Below are 7,933 nucleotides of genomic sequence, written 5' to 3' on the forward strand. Positions count from 1 at the left end.
TCCTCAAGACACATCTGGTCAAATTCCTCAAACTTGTTCTTTTTGCAAAAACTTCTGAGAACACATATGACCTCTCCAAATTCTTCGCACCTATACTCTGTTCACAGGTACACATGTCTGTTGTTGAATCACTAGGTTCTCATCAAGTTAACTCATTTGCAGCGTTCCTCGAAGAAAAACTGCATACCTCTTCAGAAAACTCAACTGTTCAAATTCCTCAACTGAAGAAAATGGCTGATGGAAAGAAACCTCAGATGGGACGAAAGAAGCTGGAAGTCAACACAGTTTTTGAGATCCCTGATGACATTGAATATTGCACTCCTAATGAGGCCAAACATGGCAAGGAGGACAAAAATCAGCGCAAGGTGTGCATACAAAGGATAGAGACACTACAAGAAATATGTCAACTTGTGACCTTGACTATTGGTCACTGAAAGGTCATTGTTTTTCATTTGCGACCTTTTTGTGACCAAAAACAGAAGGTCAAAAGCTGGCGGTCGTAAACTGAAATTAACGACCTTCTCTGTGAGAAGGTCATAGACGTTTACGACCAAAACAGAAGGTCGTTGAACCCATGACCTTTTGTTTTGGTCACTGGCTGTCAGCTCAGGCCACGTCGGATCCGACGTGGCAATCTGACGTGGCAAAATAGCGGCCAATTGAAAAGGTCACTGACAAGATTCAGCCCGGTCCGATTGGTTCTTTTACATGGGGCCGAACCCATTAATTCAGCCCATTTGTTGTTTTTTTTTCTTTCAATTTGAGTCAACTACATGGGTCGAGCCCAACAATTTGGCCTTTTTATTTCTAGGCCTTAGCCATTTCACAGTCCATTTCATTAAGCCTTTTTGTGGCGTTTTTTCATAAATGCACAACATTCCAGTCCACTACTGTTTGGGCCATAGCATTTTTAGAGCCCAAATATTATTTGATCCAATAGAACATCCAAACCTTTTCATTCACAGATTTCAAATTTACACATTTCAACAGCAAACAATCAAAACATTCTTTCAATTAAATGATCAAATCCAAAAATCGATCAATGAAACTCACAATACCACATGTACAATAGCACATACTGCACGATCCAAATACAATCAAAAAACAAATACACATGCACCAAAACTTGGTGGCAACATCAACTAAAACTTGGTGCACATATCCAGATTCTTCTGATCTTCGGTAAGAGCAGCAGCCACCTCGACGACATTAGATCCTGATCTACATAAATTAGTAGTGAGATAGAGTGAAAGTTGAATGATTGCCAATAAAATACATGGGTAGAACATGGATGACATTATATAGAAGAGTAGAGATCTGTGTCCCTTCTAAGCACATCAAATGTACAAAATCTGGACTGGTTAAATAATAATTGTATCCTTCTCTACAAGCACATATAAGTAATTAATAAGTACTAATCCTATCATGTATGGCAGGCTTGCAAGATGGAGATGCATACATGACTAAACAGTAACATATTATGGTATGACCAGGGTGAGAAAATCGACAACTCGATCGACCCAACATTGAAATCGGACATGATATCCTAAAACAGCAAGAAACGGGAAAAGTAGGCTCATACATCAGGACCACTAAAACCAAGCACATCACAACCATGGTCGAGGAAATAATCAACATCTGCATTTTACCGCAGTACACTTACCACAAAACTGTCATCAGTACAGAGATCATTAGCTACCACCGCATGAAGCATCCATACATCAAACTGATTTTTCTGCAGTTGGTTGAAACACTACACGTCAACCAGAAATTTGTAAGTACATGAGACAATGGCTTAACAGAAGAACATTGTGACTTCCTCGGCTATTTGTTTCAACAGTAGTACAAACATCACCTCTGTTACACCCTCAGCAGCATTAAACAATGCCTGATAATATACATGTACATAAGATTCATACACAGTCGCATGACCAACATTCAGCATGTTATCTACACAAAGAAGAGAAAAGTCAAACAGATCTCAATCATTTTGCGGTATTAACACATGCACATCAAGTAAGAGTGGTGCTCTGTTTTTACCACAGCGGCACAAGCGAGACAATGTCTGATTTGCCCTACTCCTCCACAAGATTCGCCCTACGTTTCAAAGCACACTGCATGGGAACAAAGACACTTATGAACAAAGATATGCCTCAAATTTCAACAGAACACTACTGTGCTAGTTAAGCTAGTCAATGCACAAACATATAAGCATGCAGAAATAGTAGTACTAGTCATATACATGACACATCATGTAACAAGATCTGAAATGAATAATTCTAGGCTAGAAGAAAAATATATAATACCAAATACCAACTAAAAAGTACAGGATGCTAGTAGCGGAACAAACACTACTATATCTGCCAAATGCACAGGCCAATTAAGCATGTTCCTCCAATATTATGCAATCTGAGATGCAAACAGGTAACAGTGCCTATTTTTCTTGTCATAAGAAGAGGCTAGAGCCCTTATCTGTTTGGTGATGGTGCCGATGGGGCGATGGTAGGCACGCCTATATTTACAAGAACAACTGGGCATTTTGTACGAGTAAAGATATCATGTAGTTACCTGAATTAACAAACTACGCACACCCTAAAAAGTGACAACAAAGGTACGCATGGGCATTTATCGCCATAGCAATAGTTCAAGGATAAAATCATAGATGATATATTTTTTAAGATCCACAAACCCAGACACAACAAGTTCTTACTAGACTATCAACATATATACAGGTATGTTTTTACAACAAAAATGTCAAGTTTTTATGGATCAATAAGAAGAAGATGGTCAATCAAACATTTCCAGGCATGGTATGAATTTCCAAAGGGGAGGACGAGCAAACAAATATTTATATTTCAGTGCCATACAATCAACTGGGTCAAAGAAGAAAAGAAAAATCGTCCAGTGAAGACAGTAGGCTATTCAAGAAAAAAATTGGACCTGATTTTGCCCTGTCCATGGTGTTCCACACCAATCGAGAATTTGACCATAGACCTCGGCACATAACAGAATCATGATGTCCATTTGCATCCAGGGCTGAATTTGACCACGAAAATTGGCTATTAAGTAGTATACTCATGTGGTGAATTTTATTGAATACTTAATCTATACTCTGCATCTACCAAAAGCAAATCTCCTTGAACAAGGTCTGATGCCAAACAATCCAAAGGCATCTAATAGAAAAAGGCAAAATGGTGCTTCTGCGATAGTCCCATCCATGGTCTCCACAACTGCAAAAGAACGAAGAAGATGGTTACGAGGCACCAAAGTTACTTCATAATCTGCATAGGATTTACCCAAAATGTAGCGCATATGTAGAAGAAACTATGAAATGTGTATAAGAATCATCACATGAACAAATAAACAAGACCCCCATGAACTTGGAACGCTGTGAACACTAGCAGGACGCACAACAGACCTTGGAAGACTGACTGCGTGTAACCGGAGCAGAAATCAAAATTGTGAAACAGAGTACATGACCGGCAGTCTGTACAGGCATACGGTTAAGAGTACATCGCTTTTTCAAATGCTATGCTATGGTTTTGTGCGGTTTGCGCCATTGGCAAAAGCAAAACTAATAGAATTCCCAGATGTGGAAAAAATAGCATATTGTTTCCCCCGGAGACTAACTGAGAAGGAATCGATCATGATAGGACGTACTTTCTAAGTTACCTGGACTTCCAGAACAGGAATCAAACATGAGAAATGTAACAACTGTTACAATTGAAATATCAGAACTAACTCCGTTGCCGGTGAATCCCTGATCTTCACTGAAGTGGCAAGATAAAACCACACAGAGTAATAAGCCTACACAGACTACATGATCATAGTGTACTAAGCTAAATCTATAAGGGGGGCATTTCCAGGACCAAAAACAGCACCAATCAGATCATGCGATTCTAGCTATGCAAGTCCCCAAGTCGTACAGCCAACTGATTCGTAACCAGCCGATGCTATGATCCATTAGCAGGACCGACTGAACCTACACCTACACTTCAGCGCGCAGCCGCGCCAGCACGCAGCATAATTCGGCAGCGAGATCCAACAAACAAAAGCCCCACAGCACACACACACACACACACACATACGCTTCAAGGGGAAGGGGAATCTACCTGCTGCCGAACAGACGGGAATAGGAAGACCGGCGATGTCCCAAATCTGGGCCTTGACGACCTTGTCGTCGACCTAGAGGGAGCGGGTGGCGAACTCGACCCCCCTGATGGTGGACTTGGACTCGAGGCTGAACTCGTTGCGGGTGAAGCGGGAGAGCAGGTTGGACTTGCCGATGCCGGTCTTGAATGATCGCCTTGCGATGGACCCCCCCTGATGTGGTCGAAGAGCAGCGGGACAGGCCCGTCCGGGTTGTCCCCGGCCAGGTAAGGCACCGGCAGGAAGGCCTTCCCCATGGGGTTCGCCCACGGAACCCTCTTGCTGTCGCTGCCGACGTGCAGCAGCAGCACGTGCTTGGTGGCCATGAAGCGCACCACGGATGCTAGCGGGACGTCATCGGCGGAGGAGCCGGTCGCTTCGGGGAGGAATTCGGCGATCTCTTCCTTGGTGGCCTGCAAGAGAAATTGAGTTCAGATGTCAAAATTCAGGTCAAGGGAGCAGAAATCTACTGACTGCGCGAGAAGGCGAGGGAAAGGCGGAGCGAGGTAGGGCTTCCTGACCTGGGAGACAAGGTGGCGGGCGAGGGAGGCGACAGCGTGGAGCGTGGCGACGCCGGGGCCGATGCGGGCGCCGTCGGGGACCGGGAAGGAGGGGCGAAAGGGGAAGGTGGGGGAGGGAGGGGGAGGGAGGAGATGAGAGGCGACGAGGTGGATGGCGGCACGATGGGGGACGGGGAGGAGATGGTGGAGAGGTCGGCGGTGCTGGGTGAGGGTGGCGACGGTGCTTCGATCGGATCTGGGAGAAAGATGAGACGAGGGAGAGGAAGGCGGGGGCGGCGGGGTGCCTCGATCGGATCTAGGGAATGGGTGGGTAGGTGGGTTAGGGTTCGGGTTTCTCGGAAGACGCTTCACCGTTGATGGGTGTGTGATGAATGGCTCAGGTCGCTTCGGACGGGGTGATCCGTGTGATTGTGGTTTCTTGCTTTTCACTGATCAATTGTTTTGTGCCGGAATCTTTAAAATTTGGACCCACATTTTTTAAGTTTTTTAAGAAAATCTACAAATCTGTCTTGTAAAAAGGACCACAACTTTTTTCAAAAATATTAGTTCACAACTTATTTACAATTAATTAAAATATCAAGATCACAACCGTATACAATTAAGCTAGAAAATCAAAACACTAGCGGCCCGACACTGCTTCATTACAACTCCGTCGGTCCCGACGATGTTGGATCACAGCACCGGCGGTCCCCGGCGATGCTCTGTTGCATCACCATTGACTATTGCAGCATCACCTTCTGCTGCAAACCACGACGATCTTGCGGCGCCACGCATGACTGGTGGCCACTACCCGGCTGCCAGCGGCGCCACGCATCACTGCCCCACACCACATTCACGACATATTTTGTTCAAATAATCCCATATTGTGCACAGGGGTACATCTTGAAATTCCAAACAATGTTGCCTAAGGAACTTTTCATTTTCTTTGCACGGAAAAATCATTTTCCATTTTTCGAGTGCCTGAAAAGAGGGTTTTTTGTGAAGGACCTACCATATATTTGTTGCAAAATTGGACCAAATGAATTTTCTAAAATACTAGGCCATATTTAATGCACAATTGACCAAATGGTTGGGTGTCAAAAGTTTTGATCCAGCTCTCGTGAAAAAGACAAATTCCCGCCGATTCAGTAGGAAGCGGGTCAAATTTGAACTGTAACTGCCTCATAGTTTGCTCTTTGTTTTTTTCCAAAAAACATTTCTAGTTACAAAATTATCTATTTAATCAGAGAAACACCAAAAAAATTTCAAGATTCAACCACTAGCTAGGAACGGTCATGCCCGCCGTTTTGACCGCATTTTGAAATGGGCATAAAAAATTCAAAAAAAATGGAAAACCTTCGCATTCTGTCATTATTTGTGACCAGGTTACCAGCAAAAATTATAAACTTGTAATACAGTGATTACTTAAAAAAGTGTTCTCAGAAACGACCTATCAAGTGTGAAGATGAATGGCTTTCAACCCAAATGCTCAATCTTGTGGCCACATTTATGGCATAGTTTGTTCAAATGATCTCATATTGTGCACAATGGTGCATCTTGGGATTCCAAACAATGTTGCCTAAGGGAGTTTTCATTTTCTTTGCACGGAAAATTCATTTTCCATTTTTTGAGTGCCCGAAAAGAGGTTTTTTTATGAAGGACCTACCATATATTTGTTGTAAAATTGGACCAAATCAATTTTCTAAAATACTAGGCCATATTTAATGCACAATTGACCAAATGGTTGGCTGCCAAAAGTTTTGATCCACCTCTCGTGAAAAAGACAAATTTCCGCCGATTCAGTAGGAAGCGGGTCAAATTTGAACTGTAGCTGCCTCATAGTTTGCTCTTTATTTTTTCCAACAAACATTTCTAAATACAAAAGTATCTATTTAATCAGAGAAATACCAAAAAAATCCAAGATTCAACAACTAGCTAGGAATGGTCATGCCCACCGTTTTGACCGCATTTTGAAACGGGCATAAAAAATTCAAAAAAAAATCAAAAAATTGGAAAACCTTCACATTCTGTCATTATATGTGACCAGGTTACCAGCAAAAATTATAAACTTGTAATACGGTGATTACTTAAAAAAGTGTTCTCAGAAACGACCTATCAAGTGTGAAGATGAATGGCTTTCAACCCAAATGCTCAATCTTGTGGCCACATTCATGGCATAGTTTGTTCAAATGATCTCATATTGTGCACAATGGTGCATCTTGGAATTCCAAACAATGTTGCCTAAGGGAGTTTTCATTGTCTTAGCACGGAAAATTCATTTTCCATTTTTTGAGTGCCCGGAAAGAGGTTTTTTTGTGAAGGACCTACCATATATTTGTTGCAAAATTGGACCAAATCAATTTTCTAAAATACTAGACCATATTTAATGCACAATTGACCAAATGGTTGGGTGTCAAAAGTTTTGATCCACCTCTCGTGAAAAAGACAAATTTCCGCCGATTCAGCAGGAAGCGGGTCAAATTTGAACTGTAGCTGCCTCATAGTTTGCTCTTTATTTTTTCCAACAAAAATTTCTAGGTACATAAGTATCTATTTAATTAGAGAAATATCAAAAGTTTTCCAAGATTCAACCACTAGCTAGAAACGGTCATGCCCGCCGTTTTGACCGCATTTTGAAACAGGCATAAAAATTCAAAAAAAAATCAAAAATTGGAAAACCTTCGCATTCTTTCATTGTATGTGACCAAGTTTCCAGTAAAAATTATAAACTTGTAATACGACAATTATTTTAAAAAAATGTTCTCAGAAACGAGCTATCATGCGTGAAGATTCATGGCTTTCAAGCCAAATGATCCATCTTATGGCCACATTCATGGCATAGATTGTTCAAATGATCTCATATTGTGCACAAGGGTGCATCTTGGGATTCCAAACAATGTTGCCTAAGGGAGTTTTCATTTTCTTTGCACGAAAGATTCATTTTTCATTTTTCGAGTGCCCAGAAAGAGGTTTTTTTGTGAAGGACCTACCATATATTTGTTGCAAAATGGGACCAAATCAATTTTCTAAAATACTAGACCATATTTAATGCACAATTGACCAAATGGTTTGGTGTCAAAAGTTTTGATCCACCTCTCGTGAAAAAGACAAATTCCCACTAATTCAGGAGGAAGCGGGTCAAATTTGAACTGTAGCTGCCTCATAGTTTGCTCTTTATTTTTTCCAACAAACATTTCTAGATACAAAAGTATCTATTTAATTAGAGAAACACCAAAAAAATCCAAGATTCAACCACTAGCTAGGAACGGTCATGCCCGCCGTTT

General features: G+C 41.7%; 1 long non-coding RNA gene across 2 annotated transcripts; it reads right to left on the reverse strand.

Annotated features, from left to right (window-relative positions):
- Positions 1-989: 989 nt before the first annotated feature.
- On the reverse strand, positions 990-4,647 carry LOC125514068. 2 transcript variants are annotated; one of them, XR_007286254.1, is made up of 7 exons: positions 4,113-4,647; positions 3,123-3,230; positions 2,941-3,036; positions 2,041-2,114; positions 1,856-1,950; positions 1,664-1,753; positions 990-1,216 (listed from the first exon to the last, which is right to left on the reverse strand). It is a non-coding gene; the product is annotated as an uncharacterized LOC125514068 (long non-coding RNA). The 2 variants fall into 2 exon arrangements; XR_007286253.1 differs by having other exon boundaries at positions 990-1,221; positions 4,113-4,646.
- Positions 4,648-7,933: the final 3,286 nt, after the last annotated feature.

This window comes from Triticum urartu, chromosome 6, assembly GCF_003073215.2.
Source record: "Triticum urartu cultivar G1812 chromosome 6, Tu2.1, whole genome shotgun sequence".
In the NCBI taxonomy this organism is placed as follows: Eukaryota; Viridiplantae; Streptophyta; class Magnoliopsida; order Poales; family Poaceae; genus Triticum; species Triticum urartu.